The sequence below is a fragment of the Tetrao urogallus genome, assembly GCF_951394365.1.
Source record: "Tetrao urogallus genome assembly, chromosome: 2".
Lineage (NCBI taxonomy): Eukaryota > Metazoa > Chordata > Aves > Galliformes > Phasianidae > Tetrao > Tetrao urogallus.
Genome location: NC_136814.1, coordinates 1,401,948 through 1,427,500, shown reverse-complemented (window position 1 = coordinate 1,427,500; position 25,553 = coordinate 1,401,948).

The following is a 25,553-nucleotide window of genomic DNA, read 5'->3' as shown; positions in this document are numbered from 1 at the left end:
GCCTGCAGTAGCATTCACTGGTTTGTGTCAGACATTTATTCCAGCAACTGCCCTGAAAGGAAAATATGTGTTCTACATCTGGTGGAAGTTAAGGAATGTCTCCTTAGCTCCAGGAGCCTGAAGTCCAGATTTTTTCTTAAAGCAGAACGTGATATATGACGCTCCTGTTGCTTTCTACATGCTCTTAGCTGATGATTAGTCTGTGGAAGAAAAAATGCAGTTGTTGCTTCAACAGTTACTTGCTTGAGACTGCCTCTAGCTATGTCCCACAAACTGTCTCCTACAAGTCGTATTCTGTAGCGGAAGAATTTGTGGCCATGCATCAACATAGGCCTGCTTTGTTCCCAGCTGTGCTCAACCCTTCAATATCTGTGCTGATCTGATGGCAGGTGAAGATGTGCAGAGAAAGGAGTTCACACTGTTGACCTGCCCATGTAGACAACTTGACTCTGGTGGAGATCTCTGTTTTGCAGTTGAACCATTTTCATTCTGTTGAATTATCTTGCATGTGTTACATAGATGCACCAAAAATTCTATTGCATTGTGAAAAGTTAGGGATTCCAACAGTAAAACCATCTTAAATCTAAGTTGGGATGGAAGTTTAAACACTGAAATTATGTGTTGTAGTACGTAGGAAATACCTGAATTATGCTCAACATTGTTTCTGATACTAATGCTCCTGAATACTGCAGGAATCATAGAATCATAGAATCATAGAATCACACAATCATAGAATGGCTTGCGTTGGAAGGGATCCCAAGGATCACTAAGCTCCAACCCCCCTGCCACATGCAGGGCCACCAACCTCCACATTTAATATCAGACCAGGCTTCACAGGGCCCCATCCAACCTGGCCTTGAACACCTCTAGGGATGGGACATCCACAACCTCTCTGGGCAGCTGTTCCAGCACCTCACCATTCTCATAGTAAAGAACTTTCCCCTGACATCCAACCTAAATCTCCTCTTCTTCAACTTCAAACCATTTCTCCTTGTCCTGTTGTTATCTACTTTTGTAAAGAGCTGGCTCCCCTCCTGTTTGTAGGCTCCCTTTAGGTACTGAAAGGCTGCAATGAGGTCACCCTGCAGCCTTCTTTTCTCCAGGCTGAACAAGCCCAGCTCCCTCAGCCTGTCTTCATAGGGGAGGTGCTCCAGCCCCGTAATCATCTTCATGGCCCTCCTCTGGACTCTCTCCAACAGTTCCCTGTCTTTCTAGTATTGAGGGCCCCAAACCTGGATACAGTATTCCAGATGGGGCCTCACGAGGGCAGAGTCGAGAGAAAGGGAAAGGGCTGCTAGCCTCTGTATGATATACTGGGGAAACTCTTTGGAGCAGGAAGAATAGTTGGCAATGAGCAGGAAGCAGCCGTCCTGTGGCTTGGTGTAAGCAGTCACATATGAAGTTGATGCTGTGGTGAGTGCTCACAAGCACCTGTGCACAGAAAGGTAGTTTATGGTACCTGTGTATTTTTATATTCCTTAGGGCAACATATAAATTTATGTACATATGTATTTTTCATCAGAAGTTTACAGTTGACAGTATAATGTACAATTTGTTGAGGCATTCAAGACGATTTTCTTTTGTTTTGTTTTTGGACCAGAGCCTTGATGAAACCTGGGGCAGATACCAACCTTGTGCAATGATTTAATATTTGCACCTGCAGCAGTGCCGCTCTCAGAAAGTGCGTGAAAATAAAGCTAACCAGAAGACAAATAAAAAAGAAATGCACTGCAAACAAGTGAGTAGCACGTGTGAAAGTTAAAAGCATCCCAACCATGGAGGCAGCAGAAGTGGCAGAATTGTGTATGCAGGGGCGCCTGGGATCCCCTGAAGTATGCAAGTGGGCAGGAAGGCTTTGCTTGAGGCAGCTGGGCAGAGGTGAGGAGGCAAGGAGAAGGTGTTTGCAGTGGAGGCTTCGAGCTGTGTCAGGGGGGTCCTGAGGAGTGGGAAGGGAGCTCCGAAGGACCAGGGGTTGGCCAGCAAGGCACAAACTGAAGCACTCAGTAGGCACTGTTATAAACACAGAATGATGCTTTCAGTAACTGCGGTGCCATGAGAGGTGTTCCGGTGTCACCAGCGTGAATGAGGTGAGATTTTGGCTGTGATGTGAGTGAAGGGGTAAACATATGAATTGCTGAAGTGCAGTAAGCAACTAATTTCTCAGAGGATGAGAAAGTGGTGCTGTACGGGTATGTTTCTGTACACAGATAATTGCTTTTTGGAGCTCATAAAAGCACTAAGTTCCAACAGAAGCTGCAAATGCTAGAGGATTTCCAGTAAACAGAGACTTGATTTACCCTTTAGCAGCAAGGATTGCATCAATAATACCCAGGAAAAAAAAACAGTTACTCTTTTAGATCAGCTGAGGCTGTACATATCACACAGCGAGGAAGCTAAAATACTCACCTCAAAGTATATAGCAGCCAACCAGGCCTACATTTCATTCTTCTGCACTACTGTGCATCCCATTCTGCCCATATATATTAGATATGTGGCTCCATCTCTAACATCTTTAAAGAATTAAAACATTTTAATTACTTAAATTGTTAATTAATATATGATTCACAGAACTATAACAAGATATATCAGCGACGCTCCTAGAATCAATCAAGTGAAGGTTACTGTTTTATTTAGGAGGAAATTGAAGATTCTATGTTTTAATTAAAAGTCTTTGTGTTATATCTAAAATATCTACATTGCTTTATCATTCTATAGTTCTATTTTTGATATCCCAACTTATTTAATCTTGTGAATTAATTTTAATCTAAAGTTATCATGGAAGTTAAACAACTATAGGAAAGGAAAATGTACAGCTACTAATAGCTTTGGTTTTAGAAATGGGCAGCAATCACGTAAGAGAATCAGCTATCAAAATGCATGATCTTTTCATTTAAAATTGGAATAGGAGGACTTGAGTTTTCACTTGCATAGAAGCACATCTAAGTTTTGTAAAGCAGGACCGAGAGTACTGAAATTAAGCAAAAGAGGTAAAATGTAATTTGGCATAAAACTTATGCTGAAATTGTGATGCTAATGAAAATTTAGGGAATGTAGCATATGCTTTTTTATTTTTCATCATTTCATCAGACCTTCTGTCCTATTTTTTGCCCTGGAGACAAACATAAACTTTCAGGTTAACATTTCTTTTACCTATCGCCTATATAAATTGCCCTCTGTTTGCATGCATGCAGTGTGTGAAAGCTGGCAGTGCAGGACAGATCGTTTCCTACAGAATCACCAGGATGATTTAGATATCAAATCTGTATTTAGGATCCTGCAGTTCAATGGTTAAATTTGGTATGTCACTTGACTATGCAAGAAAAGCCTCTCTGTAGGGAAACTGTTTGAGTTCACTGTCTGGGTTTTTTGTTTTTAATTTGAGAGATGGCAGTGGGATTCGGATGTGCTTTAGCACAATATACTGAGTGTTAAAACCTTATACATCTTGGAAACTGCCCTTACTGCAGGCGTTCTCCGGCATTATTTTCGTCAGGTGGGTTTGGAAGAGAACTCTTCCCCTATAGATCTCTTCTCACTGCAGTGCTTTCACCTGGCATCCTGCTGGAAGCTCTGTGCTGTACTGAAGATGCTAAATCTCTGTTCATTGTCCAATGCTGTGGTGCAGTGTGTGTGAACATCATGTCTGTGGCTCCTCTCTGTAGTCCATGGGTTGTGCTTTCTATCTCTGAGACACAAGCAGCTCATTTAGTGTCTTGCAAGTTCCTCTTGAAAATTTGGAGCGCCTTTTCCAATCGTAGACTTTGAAGGTGAATTCTGGCTTTATTGCCAGAATTATTAGTAGGGAGTTCTGTACAAAGGTGACCTTGAGGCAAAGGCCTGGGTCTGGTTGCATCTCCTGAAGACTCAGGGTTGGGTGACATTGGTGGTCCTTGTGCTTGAATTAGATCTGGCTAGTGTCCAGGCAAAGTGTGTGCATTTTGGCTCACATCTTTTCCAGAGAATGGAAAATCATTAAAAATAAAACAAAGCAAACAACCCCCTGACCAAACAACAAATAAATAAATCTTTCTAGTGACAGTGGACCTGCTGCAAATAAGTCACTAGCATATTTTAAACACCCTAGGATTTTCAAAATAACTAGGCTTTTACAGGCAAGGCTGTACTCTGCATCTGTGTCCCCCTAAAAGGGCAAGAGCAAAGCGCTCATGTTTTCCTTATAGCTCTAAAGTGCTTGAAGCACATCCACAGTTCAATGTCATCTGTGAGAATTGGAGATAACTTCTCTGCAGAAGTCAATAGAGCTTGTGCCGTTGACTTGCAGATCCAGCGCTTCACCCAAGCGGTCTGCCTAGTGATTTTTAGTATTGATGTTCTGTGACAAAACTCTTACTTCTTTTTTATAGAAACATGCTTGTTCAAGTGATGGACATGACCCAGCAGTTTAAGTGGCTAGGAAGACGATCCCTAATAAATAAAGAATTGTCTTAGTTTTAGCTGGGAGTGAACTGTTTTCTTCAGAGTGTCTGGTAGGATGCTATGTTTTGGTTCTAGAGAAAAAGAAAGTTGATAACACACTGATGTTTATAGTTTCTGCTAAGCAGCATTGTACAGAGACAAGGCCATTTGCAGCATAGGGCCCAAGGAGCAGGGAGGGAACAGAATTAGGACAGCTAACTTAACTTATCCAAAGGGATATTCCATTTCATACGACATCAAGAGGAAGGAGCTTTGAAAGGGGTGGGTGTTCTTGTTGCTCTCTTACAGTGTTCAGGAGGCATTGCTCAGAGGGTGGTGAGTAATTCCTTGTGCTTCACTTGTTATATACATTCATATATATATGCATTTATAGATATTTGTCATAATCATGTTTTTCCCTTTCTCTTAGTACATAGTTTTGTCTCAGCCCACAAGTACTGCTTTGTTTTCTTTTTTCACTTCTTTCACTGGAAAGGGGAGAGTAAGCAAATGACTGTGTGGTGCCCAGCCACCTACTGGATTAAGCCACAACAGTCATTTAACCAGTTAACCAGACTGGGTCTCAGTGCAGGGTAGCTTAACAACATGCCTTAGGAAACAACATCCAAGTCTTATACCTTCAAAAAGTCAGAGCAGCTGCAGAGCCCACTGCAGGAGTTTGGAACAACTGCTTAGCCTGTCACAGAAGCCGGAGCAACCTCAAGGCTCATCAGAAGGGTTGCAGTGACAGCAGGGTCTGCCACCATGCTCAAAGCAACTGCAGGAGCTGTTGCAGGAATTTGAGCTGCTGCAGGTCTGTCACAGGAGTTGGAGGGTCTGTTGCGTTGTCTTTAGATCCAGAAGTATCCTCTTCCCCTTGAGCATGCTCAACAGTGTTGAACAGAGCTCAGTAGGCATGGACCAGGCCCCAGCACACTGCTTTGATCTGTGCCTCTTTAGGACTGCTAGGGTGACAGGAGACCTCTTCCAAATATTCTACTAGTTTTTCAGTATTTTGCAGTTATTCTGAGTTGAAGTTCCAAATCACTGCAGGTACCCACTACTCTAGGCACCTGCCCACACCATCCCACACTCCCTGACACTCATACCTATTCAGCTTCGGGACAGATCTCTAAGTGATATTCTTAAATAATTGTTTAATCTTAACCCATACACAACACACAGCAATAGAAGCACACTGGCTTTAACATTACACAGATATTTAAAATTCTCAATGGCTCTTCAGTCCTGTGACAAAACAGGAAAAGTGAAAGGGAGGCAGAGGGACTGCTGGAAAATATTCTCCCCTATCTCCTCCATAGCCAGACTCCCTGAGGAGATAAAGCAAAGAGTGTAATTACTAATAGTATCGACAATATGGTTTCCATAGAACAAAGATGACTGCAATGCCAAATACACACAAAACAGCAGTTTCTCATCTGTCAATTTTATCATAATATAAGCTGAGGCCACAAAGCATAGCAAAATATAAAACTTAATCCAACCCCTAGAGATGACAAACAACACAGCAGGGAAAATAGCAGCAAGCAAGGTACTACACAATATAGTTCCATGAGATGACTCTCAAAGGGCTCCAGAAGTAGGGGAAAAATTAACACTGTGACCAGCAATTATCAAACTACCACAGTACCTGTTAACATAGTCTGGACAGGTTTGCTGTTATCTCAACTCTTTGAGCCCCACATTGGGTACCAAATTGACTGGTTTAACCCAACTGGCTGAGCACTACACAGTCATTTGCTCACTTACACCTTCCCAGTGGGATGGGGAAGAGAATTAAAACAAGCAAACAAACAAACAAACAGGACAAAGTAGTACTTGTGGGTTGAGATAAAACTATTTACTGAGATAGAGAAATAATATGACATATATATATATATGTCCATTTATATACAAATGTGTATAACAAGCGATGCACAAGGAATTGCTCACTGCCCCCTGACTGATGCCCAGCTTGCCTACTGAGCAGCAGAAAAGAACAAGATGAACTACCACCCCTTTCAAAGCTCCTTCTACTTGATGTCGTATGAAATGGAATATCCCTTTGGATAAGTTAGCTGTCCTTCCAGCTAACTTATGTTCCCTTCCAGCTCCTTTGGCCCTGTGCTGCAAACGGCCTTGTCTCTGTACAATGCTGCTTAGCAGAAACTGTGAACATAGGTGTGTTATCAACTTTGTTTTTCTCTAGAACTCAAGGGAATGCCAGAAAACTTCAGATGGATTCCGCAGAGTCTTATTTGCATTTTTTAGTTGACAATTATTGTTGTTTTATTATTACTGATGCAATTGTTACTGATGTAATTGTTCTGTTTAGAAGACTTCTTATTTGGTTAGGAGAGCTGCATGCAGGAAGTTGATTGCTATGAACTTCTCTGTGATATTGAGATGTTTTCTTACAGGATCAAGGGCTAGTTTTAAGCAGAAGAGGCTGAAAGACAGTAGTAGAGACAACCATAGTATTTCTTGTGCCCTGAATAGATATGTCTTCTCTCTGCTTGCTCTGTGACTGTATGCAAGGTAGATGTATGTCCTTCGCTGCACATTCATCCTGAGCTAGCAAACTCTGCCAGGCTGGTGGCCATCAGAGCTGACAAAGCTTCAAGGCTTAAGGTTGACTTGGGGGACATGGTGGCCATCTGCTAAAGGCTGCAGTTCCACCTAAGAATTGTGGCATCATCCTGAAGGACAGACAGAGGGTCTAGGGCAGTCAGCATTAACTGCTGTCTGCTGTCTAATTTCATCAGTGTGTGGGCATAAAGTCTTAGCAAAGAGGAAGAGGTGACAAGAAGGATGGGCTGTTGGTGCCATGCAGGAGCAGAGACGCTTGTGTAGGGGAATGAATGGCTTTCTCTCTCTGGATTACTCAACTTCTGCAGGGTTTCCCTTTGAAGTTTATAGTTTCTTCAGTGGCACACTTGGCAAAAGTGCCACGTCCCTACAGACAAACGGTGGGATTTACTCCTACGTTTCAGGTATCTCAGTGATGCTTGAAGTAAAAACAGTCAGGCTTGGCTTCCTCAACAGTCTGTAGGAATGGTCATTCTCCCAGGGGTGCTGTTCCTGACAGTTATGTACAGCTCAACATCACTTGACTCCATGCTTAGGCACTGTATGGGATAATCCAGGCCTCCCAGTCTCTCTGGTGATTGAAATTCATGTGAGTTTGAGTGAGATTATCCTCACAAAATGGAAGTTTAGGAACAGTGAAAATGAGTTCAAATCAAGGCAGAGAAAGTATAACATAACTGAGAAGCTGTTATGTGATGGAATGGCCAGAGGGAGTGACTTCCATGCCATTTATTTGTATAGTTTAAGTCTTGTTTTCAAAGTCAGCAAAAGTTTCCAAAGCTCAGCATCCTGGAAATCAGAGTATAATGTATGATTATATATATTATTCAACCTTAGTTTAATGGCTGATGACTCAGATTGTATGTATTGGCTGTAAGTGGAGTATGTGTGCAAATGCTGTCTCATAAAAGTCTTGAAATGCAGGGTTATGTTTCAAAGAATTTTTAAAGAAAATTATTTATTATTTATGTTAAAATTAAGTGTTTTATTGCATTTATATGCAGAAGATCTGCATATAGACATGTATATAATTATCTTTGGACAAGTGATTGAAGACCTTACACATCCTCAACATTGCTAATAAATATATCCAGGATCCTCAAAGTGGAATCCAGAAGACTTTCAGTTATTGTTTTTCCTGAGTGGATGTTAAAAACCTTTAAGTTTTGAGAGAATTCCTATGAGAAAGCACCTTTAAACTCAGAAAGGTCAATTTCTTTGACAGCCAAGACAGGAGGTTTCAGAGGGGTTGCTGTCATCCAAAACCTGAATTATGTATGTCAGTCCTTAGGGTTTTTTTAAATTTTAAAATGGGAGTGACTAAGGCTGGAAACCTGGTGGGATGGTGGCTGATCATTTCCAAATGCAAGTAGGATGTTACATTTAAAACCCATGTTGGAAGAACGCTACGGTTAACAAAGTTAAGCACTCTCAAGTCAAGAAATGTCACATTCAAGCTTTCTGAAACCCCTGTGTTATTCAGAGGGTATTTTCCAACTTCTGTATCAAAAGAGGTGGGGATCTCTGTGCCCATGGCCACCTGTGCCAGGTTATCTTTGTTTCAGCACCTCTCTCACAGCAAATGAGGACGTGAGTATGGGTCCATACTTCAGCCCAAGCTCAGTGCTCACTGCCATGGTGAAAACAGAGGCCTTTCTGGTCAGCAAAATGTGCCTGGGGTGCGGAGGGCCAGAAGGGCAGCAGAGGAGGAGAGACTCCCTTCTGCAGCCCTCAAATTGGTGGCATGATGGGAGAAGGGTATGGAAGGTCATGGCCAAGTGCACTGTCCTAACAGCCCTACATGCCCTCAAAGGAGTCTGAATCTCCATGAATCTCCAGGGATTTTCTTTTCCATGCTGCATACCGAGACTTCATTGAATAGGGGAGCTTCCTTTCTTTATGTATTTTTTTTTCCCCTTGGAGACAACAAAAGACAAATTTCTGATCTCACAATGGCTTCCCTGACAGAATTTAAGTAAGTGTTTTAAAGCATGAAGGCGTATTTGTCAATGAAATGCAGGTGAGCTTTGGGGTGGATCTTTTGTTTGTTTGTTATCTCAGTGTTTTCTCCTTAAGGTCATTTTGAGAAGCAGCCCTGCTGGTTGTGCATCAATATTCCAAAATCATTCATTTTGAGGATATTTTGGCTGAAATTATTAAAGTCTGGAAAAGTTTAAAGTACCTTAAATGCAGGGTCTTACAACATGAATTGTTGGACAGGCATTGTGTTATAGTCAAATATGCCTCATTTGTTCTGCTCTAATGACAGAATTTGCGTGTAGAAGTTACAGAGCACATTCCACTCTGAACTGTGTTTTTGCCTCTTTTCACGCTGACTCTATCCTTCATTTATACTTGTACTCTGATTAAGGAATTACTCTCTGACTGCTGGAATGCTAGTGATTGAAGACCCTAGTTAATATACACTCTCCCCGAAATCCTTTGTCTATTTTTATTTCAGCATTTGGATCACGGGAAACCATTTATAGGATATAGAAACTTTCATCCAGAGTTGCAACCCAACTATTTTCCAAAGGTTTTGAAGGCTAGAAAGCAAGTCCCAGCAAATCCATGAACTCAGTGTTCTTCACCCCTCAGTGAGTGGTGAGGGGGGGAAAAATCACATCACCGAACCAAATGAGTTTGTTTCAAACTTCTTGGGCCATCCCCTTCACACATTCCCAGTGAACGGCTTGAGAAGCACTTTCATGAATTATGTTCTAAGTATGTGTAATTTTTTTAATATTTATTTTTTGCAGGAGCATTGTGATAGTGTTTGTCATGTGCAGGGAGCTTCTGAAACCTACAGCGATATTATCTGCCTGCCAAGGATCTGAGTAGGAAGAATCCATTTCATTGTAGAAAATAGACAAAGAGCATGATGAACAAGATTAAAAAAAAAACAAAAACAACCTGCTTTAACTTGAAAACACGTATTTGCTAAAATGAGCTAAGATTTGACTCGCTTTCAAAGAGCTGTACATACTCTGGGAAAGCATATCTATGATAGTTTAGTGACAAAGCCAAGAAACACATTTTATCTTAGGAAAACTTGTAAAATGAAGGCCATGTTATTGCACTGAATAATTTTCTTCGTGATTCAAAACAAACAAACCCAGCCCCAAAGCCCCCAAAACCTAATGGAAGATTTCCTTGCATGGCACACAGTAAAATCTTAATGGCTTAGTACCTGTAGTTTCCTTTCATAATGCAGGAGACAATTGAAATAAAATCCTGGCAAGAAATTATACCTCTGACTCCCCATGAACGCAGATTGTCTGTTGAAATGTTAAAATTGAATTGGTCTATTAAATAATAGTTATTTTGAAGTGAACTTGTTTGTGCTGTTGGAGTTTTTGCACATTGGTATTCATTACAAAGCTTTGGAAAGGTATATTCTAGGAAAAAATGAAAACCTTTGTGTTAATAATCATAGAGCTTCCTCCTCATAATCTGTTATTTTGGTGATCTTTTTTATTCCCCGTTTGAAAAATCCTGGGCCCAGCATAATGATTTTTTCTTTTTCTCATTCTTGTCACATTGAGACAAAAGGAGGAGCTGAATGTGTGAACTGCTATTGGTAATCAAAATGGATAATGCTCTTTTTTTTTTTTTTTTTTTTCCCTAGGATTTGTTCTTAGAGTATTTAATCCTATACTGAGCAAAAGGGAAAGAGTGGAAGAGGATTTCTCTTAATATTTTTGTTCTCTACATATCCTGAGGTCAGAATATTTCAGTTATGGTCGTTATGGTCATAAAAGACCCATGAACTTTGAACAGAGAGCTCTTCTGGGGTTAGTGCAGAGATATAAATGGCAGAAGCTAAAAGGGTTGATTGTCTCTGGTGGAAATATATATACTTTTTTGGAACACTGGAGTGGAAGTAAAGACAAATGAACATCCTTATGGTGTAATCACCAGGTTGAAAAATCAGGTGACTTTAGTTCTCAAACTCCCTGTTAGCACAGTGAGTTTTTATGTTCTTTGTATCTTAGTTGGTGGATGAGTCAATGTTTAAATGCTCATTTATCATTTACTATATAAAGGAAAAGCTATTACCTGAAACTCATTTTTACAGTTGCAGGCAAACTGAAATAATCATTTTCAAGGACCTAAAGCTGTTTCTTGAAGAATGTCATCATTTTCTTCTTATTTTACTTACCACTTACACTAGTATATGGGGTACCTTCAAGAGCTGTGCCTTACAAAACCCAGCTGCAGATATTGCCAGCCACCGTACCTGTACAAACTAGACTAAAGAAACTCAGTTTCAGCAAACTACATTCATCTTGGAGACAGGACAAAAGAACCAGTTTAAAGCAGCAGCTCACACTGAACACTAGTGCTGCTTGCTCGGTGCTAGTCTGCAATATGTATTACCCTGTCAGTGGGCAGCCTGGGCAGCCTGCAGAAAGATTTTGGAACCCTGTGACAAAGCCTGTCCCTACCATAATGTAATACTCGCGTCTGTTGTCTATTTTGTGTCTACTCTTCTCTGCTTGCCTTTACCCACCTCATAAATAAATGGCTTAAAAGTTGGTGCAAATGCAGGAATTTTGGTTTTTTTTGACCAGGGGGCAGCTTACTCGGTGCCTGGCGTGATGGCAGCAAATGGAAGTGGCTGGTCTCTGAGAGGGAGGAGGATCTTAGCTGAGGAACTAGCAGGACTCATTGAAAGGTCTTTAAACTAGGTATGAAGGGGGAAGGGGGCAAAATCAGGGCCGCTGGGGTTGAGCAGGTTGTTTGAGGGCTTGTACCGGACTTGATGGGTGATGACAGTGAAGTACAAAGGGATGGACTGGGGCAGGGGGTTGTTGGGCATGCTGCTGTTCTAGGGGAACTTGGATGCTCTATAAAGGCGGTGAGATGGAAAGCCCAGCTGAAGTGCCTTTATACCAATGCACACAGCCTGGGAAATAAGCAGGACGAGTTGGAAACAGTGATGTGCTTAGAAAGTGATGACCTTGTTACTATCACGGAAACATGGTGGGATGACTCCCATAACTGGAATACCAACACTGGGGGCTGTTGGCTCTTTAGAAGAGATAGGCTAGGTAGGAAGGGTGGAGGAGTTGCCCTCTATGTCAAAGAGTGGATAGACTGTGAGGAGCTCCCTCTGAGAAACTATCAGGAACAGGTTGAGAGCCTGTGGGTTAGAACAAGGGATGGGTCTAACAAAGGCCAGCTGATGATAGGATATACTACAGGTCACCCGATCAAGGGGAGACTGTTGACGAGGCTTTCTTGCTTCAGATGCGGGAGGCTTTGTACTCACGGGCTCTTGTCCTGATGGAGGACTTCAACCATCTGGATATCTCTTGGAAAGACCACACAGCGAGTTGCAAGAGGTCTAGGAGGCTCCTGGAATGTGTTGATGATAGCTTTCTGGTCCAGGTGTTGGACAGACCGACTAGAGGTGAAGCGTTACTGGACCTGCTGCTCAGCAATGCAGAGGAAATCGTTAATGGTGTTAAGGCTGGAGGCAGCCTGGGTTGCAGTGACCATGCCCTGGTTGAGTTTGTGATCTCGAGGGATGTGGGCCTGGAGAAGAGTGGCGTCAGGACCCTGAACTTTGGAATAGCAAACTTTAAGCTGTTCAATGGCCTGTTTGCTGAGATCCTCTGGGATGCTGTCTTTAAAAACAAAGATGTTGAGGAGAGCTGGCTACTCTTCAAGGATGCCTTCCTGAGAGCACAAGAACTCTCCATCCCTCTGAATAAGAAAGTGGGCAGAGGAGGTAGGAAGCAGGCGTGGCTCAGTAAGGACCTACTGAGCAGCTGAGGGAGAAGAAAGGTGCGTACAAGCTCTGCAAACAAGGCTGTGTCACCTGGGAAGAATACAGGGATGCAGTCTGGACTTGCAGATGTGGGATCAGGAAAGCCAAGGCACAGGCGGAATTGAACTTGGCAAGGGACATGAAAAACAATAGGAAGACTTACTACAGGTACATTGGCCAGAAGAGACAGGTCAAAGCAAGTGTACCTCCTTCGTTAATGCAAAAGGAGAACTGGCTTCAACGGACAAAGAGAAGGCTGAGGTACTGAATGAGTTCTTTGTCTCGGTCTTCACTGGCAGCCAGGATTCCAGTACTTCTCACATCCCTGAGCCCTGCATCCCTAAACCTCTAGGTGGGGACTGGGGTGGTAAATCCCCCCCGCTGTGAAGACAGAACAAGTCCAAGACCACCTCATGAGACTGAATGTGTACAAGTCTATGGGGCTGGATGGCGTGCATCCCAGGGCTCTGAAGGAGCTGGCTGAGGTGGTTGCTGAGCCACTCTCCATCATATCTGAAACGTTGTGGCTGTCAGGTGAGGTCCTGGATGACTGGAGGAAGGGTCACTCATTCCCATTTACAAGAAAGGGAGCAAGGAGGACTCTGGGAACTACAGGCCAGTGAGTCTCACCTCTGTGCCTGGAAGGATCATGGAACAGGTCCTCCTGGATGACATGCTTGATCACATGAGGAATGGGCGTGTGATCCGTGACAGCCAGCACGGCCTCACCAGAGGAAGGTCATACCTAACCAGTCTGGTGGCCTTCTGTGATGGAGTGATGGCATTGGTGGACAAGGGAAAGGTGACTGATGTCATTTACTTGGACTCCAGCAAGGTCTTTGATGCAGTCCCTCACCGCATCCTTATCTCCAAATTGGAGGGATGTGGATTTGATGGGTGGACCACCTGATGGATAAGAAACTGGTTGAAAGGCTGCAGACAGAGGGTGGTCATCAATGGCTCTGTGTCCAGGTGGAGGCCGGTAACGAGCGGTGTCCTCCAGGGGTCTGTCTTGGGACCGGTGCTCTTTGATATCTTTATCAATGACAGCCATGACGGAATTGAGTGCACCCTCAGCAAGTTTGCTGATGACACCAAGCTGAGTGATGTGGTCGACACAGTTGAAGGAAGGGATGCCATTCAGAGGGACCTCAAGAAGCTAGAAAGGTGTGCCCAGATGAACCTGATGAGGCTCAACATGGCAAAGTGCAGAGTTTTGCACTTGGTCCAGAGGAATCCCAGGCATCCACACAGACTGGAAGGAGCGGTCCTTGCGAGCAGCCCTGTGGAGAAGGACCTGGGGGTCTTGATAGATGGAAAACTTAACATGAGGCAGCGGGGTGACCTCATTGCAGCCTTTCAGTACCTAAAGGGAGCCTACAAACAGGAGGGGAGCCAGCTGCCCAGAGAGGCTGTGGATGCCCCGTCCATCCCTGGAGATGTTCAAGGCCAGATCGAATGGGGCCTTGGGCATCCTGGTCTAGCATTGAATGGGGACATTGGTGGCCCTGCATGTGGCAGGGGGGTTGGAGATGCATGATTCTTGAGGTCCCTCCAACCCTGGCCATTCTGTGATTCTATGATTCTGTGATGATAAGAATCCCCTGAGTAAATGACTGGCTGTACGAAGTAGTACAAGAGATGTCTGGGTGATCTTCATTTTGAATGGTAATTTGATAATTATCGTAGTAGAACAAGTTTAATATTCATTTGTGCATGTGTCAGCTTCTACATTTCCATACTCTACAAGCGTGTAGCATGTGGATATCTACATACAAGAGTTTCTACACACTCATGTTTCCTGGGACTCATGTCCTGAGCAATGCTGCTGCTATGAGTTTTGAGTTACTGCTGAGGGAAAGCACAGATTGCAGTAGGATGTTCTGGGAGAACCTTGTTGTATGCAGGGCCCACACAGGGAAAAAAAAAAAACCACAAAAACAACTGTGTGGACAATACCATACTTTTGTTAGTTTAACCTCACATATCTTCATTTAATTTCCATTTTCTCAGTGCCACCATACATTGCCACCCCTTTGTGCCTCATTCTTTATCCCACCAAATGGCCAGCGTAGGCAAATGAGGTGATTAGCTGAGGCAACCAAGTGGTAAGACCAACAGCGGTGTCTCTACAGGAAATTATGCCACTCATATGATTGTGCATAGCTGGGGGTTTCGTCATTCACCAGTAGTTGCATGCACACTGATTCTGACATAAGCTCACGTTACACTGCTTCTGTTTATCCACTGTCCCCTTTCACCTGCTGGTGAATGGACTCAGTCTGACTCACTTATTTGCTGATGGAAAGGTGAGGTCCTGAATGCAGAAATCCCATTCTCCTCTAACCCCACTTTAAATCCAGGTTGGAAACCAAATTGTTGTAGGTGTTAATTTACAACACTGCTTAATTGTAAAAAATTGTCATCTTAGGATGATACATGACGTGATAAAAATAAGTTACATATGATCTTTTAAACTCACCCATATCTGCTGCAGATCTTGCAATTTGTTAATACCAGAAGACTGTAATTTATTTAAATGCTGGTGCCTTCATTTTATTTTTAGAAATCCATAGGCATTTTAAAATCAAATGTACTTTTTATAGTGTAATATTTTGAGGCTAATATGGTGAGAATGAGCTATTTTATCTGTAATGTAATAGAAAGACAAGATCCTTCATTTATTGGGAAAATGGGAGAGTTTCCATAAAGGCCAGTAGGATTGCATTTGACGGTAGCTTGTGAGGTGGATGTTGAAACAAAGCACATGTTAAAAAAACCACATAAAATACTGAACAAGAGGCATCCGTTTATTTTCACTGTTCCAGCTGTTTATCCACCTTTTTTTTTTTTTTTTTTTTTTTTTTTTTTTTTTTTTTACTTGTTTTATTTGTTTGTTTTGTGTCAGTTCCCTGAGTGAGGAGTGCTCAGGATTTGTACTACAAGGGAGCACAGTGAGCAAATGTCTCCATGTCTTCCTTGCTTTACCTTGCTGAGTGATCAGTCCACCACAGCTGGCTTGGGTCTGGTAGAGCAAAGTGGTTCACGACAGTTAACATGATAAAAGATGTGGGAGTATATGTTCGTTACATACTAATTAAAGGGTGCACTAATGGTGATGGAATATTATCCAGAGCCCACATGTTGTGTGTCTGTTTGTGAATTGTACTTCACAAACATACTTTTGTACATGTTGCTGAGCAGGTGGAAGATTTGAGGTGTAATGCATTCCTATCATCTTGCATTAATTTAACAAGTTGCTTTCTCAGTCATGTGATCATACTTAGTCCTATTGGTCTTTAAATTAATTAGGCAATTAAGGGAAGAAAAAACAAAAATGCAGGCCTTGCATTTTCATGTGGCCATTTCTCCCCATGTTATTTAGTACTACTTATGGTAAAGGAAACAGTGATCAGCTGAAGACTCTCTTACTTCTGGGGCATACATTTTTGAGTCCATGAAGTCCATGAAGATAATACTCCAAAGGCACTGACTTTATTTTCTCATTCTCCCTTTCTTTAGTCTTTGATGCTTCCCCTCCCTCTTCTGGTTTTGGGGCTCATGCAGGTCAGATAAGGCAATACTGAACTTAAAAGTAACATGAAGTGCTTAATACCACACAAGAATAATCAGAACGTGGCAGAATTGTTTTTATACACCTCTGCTCTCAGAAATGAATTACAATTACACAAATTCTTCTTGGAAGGCTTTTTCTGCTCTACTTTTCTAGATAATGTTAGTGTTAAATGCATTCATTTATTCCTATTTTCAGAAAGCATTTTTCTAAAACCTGGATTGTTCTTTTGCTTGCACAGAAATAGGTTTCAATTTTGGGTTTTGAATCTAAGTGTGTTGTTGTTCAAGTTCATTGTCAACTTCTACGGAGGTCTTTGTATGCAAGTATTTGATATTTTTATCAACAGAGAACTGTATTGCTTCAACATGAGGGGGATCTGCCATAAACTCATTTTGGGGAAAAAAAAGTTTCCTATGTGAGGTGTCAGGAATGTTATGTGTAGAAAAAAATCTTTAACTAAGCATATGAGATGCCTGGTAACATCTCAGAAACCATATGTCTGCACATAGAGAAGGAGTCAAAAGTATTTCTACTACTTTTCTGTTCTGTGGAGGTCAGGCTGCACAAACACTGTTCTCACCACTGAAGAAAACAATTGACTAGTCTGAATCCTGGATTTTACTCATAATCTTTCATGTGGGTCCACTGGATGTTAAGGCTTCCTGCTCTTCCTAAGTTTGAACACATGAATATCTAAAGATCTGATTGATCAGAGCAGCTCGGGTTAACTATAAAATTGATCAAAAAGTAAGCAAAGAATAATGGCTTAGACCAGCAGTAGTGCTGTGATAAACCAACTGCTAGAAAATGTACCTGGAATGATGCTGTAAGAGCACAGGACTGTCATTTAATTGTATTCTAATTGTTTCTGTTTGACAAAGAAAGTTGGAGACTGACATATCACATGCATTGATATCTGTTGCATTTGTTTTTGCATATCAAGAGAAGAATATAAAATGTGATCAAAAAACAACTGAATTTTGTGACTGATTGAACACATTGCTCACTGATTTTGTCCTGTTTTGCGTTGGGCTCTCAAGTTAAGTGTCTGTGACTTTACATGTTGGTGAGCAGCACTCACTCACAAATGGTCTCACACAACCTTTCCTGCATGGGCAGTGTCAGTCTGCTACCAGACACAGATGACTTCTCTCAAGATTCAAATCAGCTGGTGGCATAAAGACGTAGTGTTTTCTTAGCCGCATCTTGCTAACCCCTGCCACGTGTCTGTGCCTAGGAATAACCAGCCTCATCATCCCATTGCTTCACAGTGCAATGCACCCTTCTTAACTGTATGGATAAGAACTGATGGCTCCAACCTGTAATTCTGAAGCAACCCATCTGTCATGACAGAAAGCAGCAGCCATGTCTTTTTATGTTAATTCTAGATGCAGGTCCTGTGGCTTTCATGATGTTTTGGTAAAGAAGGAGGTTTGAGTGACTCAGGATCCAATGTCCTAAACGTGAAGCACTAAGCTGCTCACTGATTTAATCAACTTTGCCATTAGCTTAGTTACTTTCAGGGTGGGAAAAGGGCGGAAAGCAACATTTAGGTTTCATCCTTTAAGGCTGGATGCACTTTGACCTTCATCCAGCAAAGCACTTAAGCAAATGAGCAACGACATATGTTTATTGTTAAGCATATAATCAATTTATTTATCTTTTGCTAGATCACTGAAAATATCAATCTTTCCTTGAATAAAAAGTAAAATAAAAGATGATATAATAAGGGAAGTGAGTTTTTTTCATGGTGGGTGTCATTTTTACAAACACAAAAGGTATGGTTGCTAACTGCAAATAAATCCAAAAGCACTGTTCAAAGTCTTGAATTTCAAGGACAGAATTATTTATTGGTGAGAGCTGGGCAGCCTAGGAGTGAGTGGTGGTTAAAGGGATTAGTTTCATGGAAATTTGTTTTGATATTATGTTTACAGTACTGATACTGGAGATCTGATCATTTTCCTATACAGTTGTGTATGTATCTGGGAGAAATAGCAGGGCATTTGAGTTGCTGGGTGGGGGCTTATTGTTTTGAACTGTATTTCTGAATTCTAGCAAGCTTTTCTTATTTTCCTTAGCACAAAAGACTTGCATCACGTCTTAAGAACTACCTAAGCTTTGAAAGACATAGGAAGGGTTAAACAAAGGTTTCATGTTGCCCATTTGGAATTCCAGAAAGAAAACATCAGGTAGAATAATATTTTTAAAAGATTTTTTATGTCATTCATTGTCTACATGCTGTAAACAGCACCCACCATTTAAATACATACTACATAAGGATCTTCAAATTTTCCAAGATTGTTTCTTGTGTGTCCCCTCCTCCAACTTTATTTTGTGTATTTTCTCAACTCTTTAATTCTGTGACAGCTGTGCTTAGCACGTTTGTGGATTTGTGCATCTCTCTCCCAACTGCCCAGCTGTGGGGGTTCTGAAATCTGTGATTTTATTTTGATGTTAATAAAATTGTAAGCAAATGATCTTTTTTTGCTATTAGGTGTATAAGATAAAGTGATTCGCTGCATTACAAGACTCTGTGAGCACAGCTGGTGGAATTGCTGTACCTAAGAGAAGAACTGCTCGTACAGTTTCTGTCAAACTGCTGCCAAACAATGTACAGTGATTTGTCTCGGGGTAACCCCAGGACTGCAAAACTGAATATGTGCCTCATTTCTCCTGTGGGTTGCCCAGTCTCTCCCTCATTCCCTAGAACAGTGAGCAGCACATACCAACTGTCTTCCAAAGTTTGGAAAAGAAAAATTTTCCATGGGTAATGAGGCTTGCAGCCCTAGGGATAGCGGTAGGTACTGGACTATGTTTCTTTATGTGACTGCCATCCTGGGCTCACAGTACATTTTCATAATTCTATTCGTCTTCCGTGTTTATCTGCTGGAACAAAAAGTGTCGTTTCCCTTTGGAAATTTGTCGAAGTAAATAGCCCTTCTTTGTGATTTTTTTGTAAATCACAAACAAGCTGGGCTGTTTCAGAGTAGGTCCAAGATTTTGCTCAAAACAGGACCTCAGTGTGTATTTAGAAAATCCTTTCGAGCTCGTAAGTCTTAAATGAAAATTTTATATTGCTGGTTGTATAAATTTCTCACACTGTACTGAAACTGAGTTCAGAAACCACTACAGCGACTAGTGAGTCAAATCCTATCACGCCCTGAAGAACAATGCTGTTGCATTGTGTTGAAGATCCCTTCCTCTTGTTCTGTGTTTTGTTGGGCCAGATTCTAACCCTTGTTTTCTCAGAATTACGGAAGTAGCTGGTTTTGCTTTCTCTGTCCTTACTGAATTTACACATCACACATGTTTAAAACCAACATAAGGATCTGTCCCCTTTTCTCAGCGCAGGCTGACAAAACCATGCAGTCTGCTGTAACGTGTGCTTGCTCTGATGACTATAGATAAAACCATTGAGATAGTGAAGAATTTGTCACAACCAGCCCTTTGTGTTGGCTTACGGGATCCTGTTGTCTTAAAAAGATATTTATACAGTACAGTCCTGGGCTGCAGTCTAGTACATATTCTCTGCACAACACCAAAAAATGTGAGGTGCTATGCTTTTTAGTTTTAAAAATGTCAAAAATGGAAATTCAGGCAATTTGACTCTGCAGTAATTTGCTGAGAGATGTCTGAATACGTATACCTTTATGTAATTTTGCACAACAGTCTGGGCTGTAATACTGCAATAATTACCCAGTGAAGTCATAATTGAAGGGTAAAAATTGAATTTAGGGCCTACATAATTTAAACAGGACCGGATTTTACCAAGTATGACACATTTACGGTGTCTGCTATGTGCCTTATAAAACATACTAAATTTTAAGCCGATAACTCAAATGGTTCCTGAGATATAAACTTGTGAAAAGTCACGATTTTGCATTGTGCTGAAAAGCCACCTTACAATACAGTGACTACCATAGAGCTCTTTAATATCCAGCAGAGTTCTCCTGCTGTGCTTTGTCAGTTGGTAGCAACATCCAAGTCTTCTTGTAAAAGTAATTCACACTTTTTTCACAACACTGTTGCTTTAATTACCACTGAACTCTGCTGTTGCTCAGACAGGCCTAGCAGGACCAAGAGGGGGTCAGAGCTGCAGTCACTGCAAAAGAAGCAAATGGCTTTTTTTCTTACTTTATTATTAACAAACCATCTTTGATTGAAATGCTCCTAGCTTCTGAGACCCAGTCTTGTCTCTGCGCTCTCTTGGGGTATTCATTATCAAAGTGGAGCATGGATGTCAATCTGGAAAAACATCAGAAATAATACCTAAAATCCTAATCAGAAAACTTTAAGAAAAGAGGAGACATGTATCTCTTACATGCAAACAGCTGATCAGATTTATCACACAGACATGTTTGAATTTCTGATAGAAACAGGCAACCTCATCACTAGACTGTACATTTTGTAATTGTAAAAATGACTATTATCTATTTGTTTGTAATTATTTCTCTTTTTCCTTTCTGCTTATTTAATTTGTGACATTTCGTGACAGCCAAAGGCATCCATAGAAAGAACTGAGAGATGCTGAAAGAGAAAAAAAGATCACATTTAAAATTATAAGATACAGTTTCTCTAGCTTTTTCACATCAAATATTCTGTATTTACATATCATCATTCACACTAAAGAACTGCAAAATAACCTTTCAGTGGCACAAACTCCATTTGCAAACTTGGGTTTGGATGTGTTTGCCTCAGTGCTTCTCTTGGAAGATAGAGTTTGGAAATGGTCCTGTCCCTGACCCTTGTGGTCATCTTCTCTCCCAAGCTTGATGGGAGAGAAGCACAGTGCTCTTGCCATAGCAGTATTCTTCATCAACTACAGCAGGCTTAGAACAAGACACCAGTTTGACTTACGTGTTCAAGGGAAACTGCAAAGGAGACTTCGTAGCTGAAACAGAGTGTCAACATGAAATCCAGCACACTGAGCCAGTCTTAATGCTTATTGAAAATACTCCCCGTGATCTATGAATACCATTATAGATCAGACCTCTGTTTCTTATCTCCCATCAAAGATGATGCTGCAAACTGATACCACACCACTTAACACCACGGTAAGGAACTGATTCCTTTCTGGTCTGGAAAAAAAGTGGCTCCTGTGGGATGAGCATTCAGTTAATTAATTAGGTGGCAGAATCACCTGCTGAAGTACTCTGGGTTTTGCTTGGATTAACAGCAATCCAAGAATTTGAATATTCTTAATTTCTGAATGTAACAAGATTAAAACCGTCTGGGTAAAATACTCACTGCGAAATGCTCAGTAATACAAGGCCTTAATCAGGACTTTTATTTTAATTGTGCAAGTCAGCCCTGGAACTGCTTGCCTTTAACTAGAAGCTTGACAGGAAACCTTTTAGAAATCTCTTTGAAAATGTCTGCCCCAAATTACTCTCTTTTCTCATTCAGTGAAGTCTGGAATCTATAGGAACAGAAAGTAGAGGTCTGAAAAAAGCAAGTGGGGAGAAAGGAAATGTGTTTTCCACATGATTTTAGAAAGGAGTAGAAAGGAGTGAAATGTTGCTAGGATTTTCATGAAAACACCATGCTGCTTGGGCTGTCGTGGGTGAGAGGCTTCTGTTAAGTACAGAGTTGCTTGACAGTAAACGCCAGGAATGTTATCTCTGAGAGTTTCAACAGTAAGGGTAGAACTGTCCTTTTCTTAAATACTGGACACACTGCAAGGGTAGGAGTCAGAGAAAACTGCATGACCTGGACAGCCTGCACAGGGAATGCTGAGGCTCACTCAAGCTGCTGTAGGACACACCAGGGCATGTGCCTCCATCCCTTTTGCTGTGCATGGGGTGCTCGTGTCCCCCGTCACTCTGCTGTGCTCTTTGAGGTACCCCATGGTTAATATTCAGATACTAGCTGTGTTCCAAACATAGCAGGTCATCCTGCACAAGCATTAGTGCACAACCATCTCCTTTGGCACACATGCTTCCCAGCACAATACTTCAAAGTGGTCCTTTCTTGCAGACATGTGACCTACCATTCTGCTTGGCTGTTCAAGCAGAACAAGAAGCCCGTGAGGGACAATATTTACTTTCCTTTGGGGCTACTTACCAACAGTATGTTCTTTAAAGTCCTCACCCCTAATATCAGGGCACGTGTGCTAGGTGGTCATTGACTCCTTCCTAATGATAACTTCATTATTATGGCACAAAGTAAAGAAATTGAGATGACAAATAATTCACCAGCAGACTTGCAGGGACTTGGATACATGACATTGAGAATATTGAAAATAAGATGAAATGAAGGGGAGAGTTTTCTTTCTTCATAATCTACTCCTGGCAGATTCAGTCAGAAGTACCATTCTCACTTCTCTATCTCATTTTCTGCAATCAGGCAGCAGATTGTTTGCTCTGCAAAAAGACAGTTACAGGAGGTATCACTTCCTACTAGTTCTTTATTTCGCATTGACTATATAAAAGTCCTTGGTCTTTTTGTGATATATGCAGTACTAAAAACAGCACTGATCATACACAACAGTCTGTGTGTTCTTTTCAAACAGTGACGTTCCTGCTCCCATGTGGATAAGTGGTTACTAGAACCTGAGTATAGCAGTGCTGATATTTACTGCTCTCTGATCTGAAAGTATCGGTAAATTCACAGGCAAAGAAAGCAGTTAAAGCTGTAGCTGCTTCTATAGATGCAGTATAACTTCCTGTTCTTTCTTTCCCTGTGCTTGGATGCTGCATATCTTATCCCTTACACATGGGTGCTGCATATGAATCACAGATTCATGGAATCATCTGCTGAAAAAAAGTCCTTGCAGAAGCTGGTAGATCCAATGGGAATTTAATGAGTTAAAGGTGGGCAAAGGATTAGAATCCAATATTTAAAAAAAAAAAAATAGAAAGGAATGAGAAAGAAGGTCATATAATGTCTCACAATTTAAAGTCCCGCAGTTATATGGTACACCCCAGAATCCTACATTTGATTCCAACAAAGATGATTCCTTAGAATCGTAGAATGGTAGAATTGTTTGAGTTGGAAGGGACCTTTAAGCTCATCTAGTTTCAACCCCCCTGCTATAGGCAGGGACACCTCCCTCTACAACAGATTGCTCACAGCCCCATCCATTCTGGTCTTGAATGCTTCCAGGGAGAGGGCATCCACAGTCTCACTGGGCATCCTTTTCAGTGTCTCAGCACCCTCACAGTAAAGAATTTCTTCCTGGTATCTAGTCTACGCTCTTCCAGTTTAATCCATTTCAACTCATCCTGTCTCTACCTGCCCTTACAAAAAGTCAATCCCCAGCTTTCCTGTAGGCCCCTTCAAGTACTGGAAGGTCGTCAGGTCACTGGAAGGAATTCACTGAGCACCCGAGCTTTCTCTGTATCCCTCATAAACAGGTCTCCGGTTTCCTTCTGGAAAGGGCCCACATCTTCTCTGACCTTCTTTTTATCTCTGATATACCTGTAGAATTTCTTCTTGTTCCCCTTTATGTCTCCAGCTAGATTTAATTCTGTCTGAGTTTTAGCTTTCCTAACTTGATCCCCAGCTTCTCAGACAACTTCTTTGTAGTCCTCCCAGCATGCCTTGGTCAGCATCACATCAGGATGTTAACATCGCAGGATGTTAAGAATAAAGCAAAACAAAAATACAACCAAACTCACAAAACAACAACAACAAAAAAAACACTGAGCCCCCAAACCAACCAACCAACTAAACAAACAAACAAACAAACAAAAAAAAAAGCAAAAGCAAAAAAAAAAAAAAAAAGAAAAGAATGTAGATGATGTAGAAAACCAGTGAGTGCAGATGAGCTCAGTTTGTAGGAGATTGCTGACACAGCTGTTGTCTGCACTCGAAGGCAGAGGAGTGGATAGAGCTGGGGGTGATTATGTATTTTTTGCTGTGGGTACGAGGTTGTGCAATACTAACTGTACCTTGCAATAAGGATATGTAGACATTACAGAAGCCAACTGGTTTTATCAGAGGAAGAACCCCAAGTCTGTATGTCAGGGTACCGGTAAGAGCTTCTGGGTTTATTGCATGTTGGGCATCTAAGGAAGCACTTGTTGTTGTCACGTACTTGCTGTTCCCCTTGAAGGAACTGACCTGCATCTATTTGAAAAGCTGCAGCTAGAAGAAGCACGTGTTGTTCCGCAGACAGTATACTATGTTCCAGTCACACTGAGGAAAAAGAACAGAAGAATTTGTCCAATTATTATGGTCAGAAACATCACACAGCCCATGCTAGGAGGTTTGATGAGCACAGAAGAAATGTGAGTTTACAGGCTCTTGTTCTTCTAGATCGGTCATCAAATCTGAAGCATGAATCTACTGAATCTATGAAAATAGGTTAGACTGTAAAAACACACGTTACTAGTTTTTATGGCAAAATTTAATATGAGGCACATGCATACAGAAATTTTGTATACTTACTTCTTAAAGACTGAAGGCATCCCCTTGGAATTGAAGTCAAATACTTGTTGGTAAACTTCATTTTAAAACCACGTTCTGAAAGCAAGTTGGAAAGATGAGAGGAGCTGAAAGTAGGAAACGTCTCTCCAAATCTGGTAAAAATTAGCACTCTGCTGAGAATGGGAGCTGGAATCTCCTGATGTAGAACAGGTACTGAATGCAGTCACATCCTCGACAAATCTCCATGGGCTTCATCCTGACCATCTGACCTTGTTGTGCGACAGCTCCACTTGACAGCCATACCAAACAAACAGAGAAACACCTTTCAGATGTTAACTGATGATGACCTATCACTTAAGATGATATTACAGTCTGTGAATAAGATTTCCAGTATGTGGACATGACAACAATGAAAAACTATAATTTAGGACATAGAGTATTCTCTTTATGCTTTTATGTGGAATTTCACTTTAATGCGATGTAAATGACAGTAAGGAACACATTCACAGAATGTTAAAGCCTTTCTATTAAATATTCTGTATGCATTTTATATTCTAATTCATGTACAGTCAAAAAACCCTGATAAAATCGTAGTACTGATTTGACTGCTGCACTTATCGTATTAATGAGGATACTTTATGCCTTTTGAAAATTGGGATATAGTCCATTATGTGATTGTGAATGATGTGATTGTATCGCATCAATTTGTTATTCAATCCCACCCCTCCCTTCAGTCAACTCTGTATATAGGAAACCACTGGTGAGCATGCACGGAAGCAGGAAATGCGACGTCTAAAATTAGTCATTTGTCTTTTCACTTGTTCA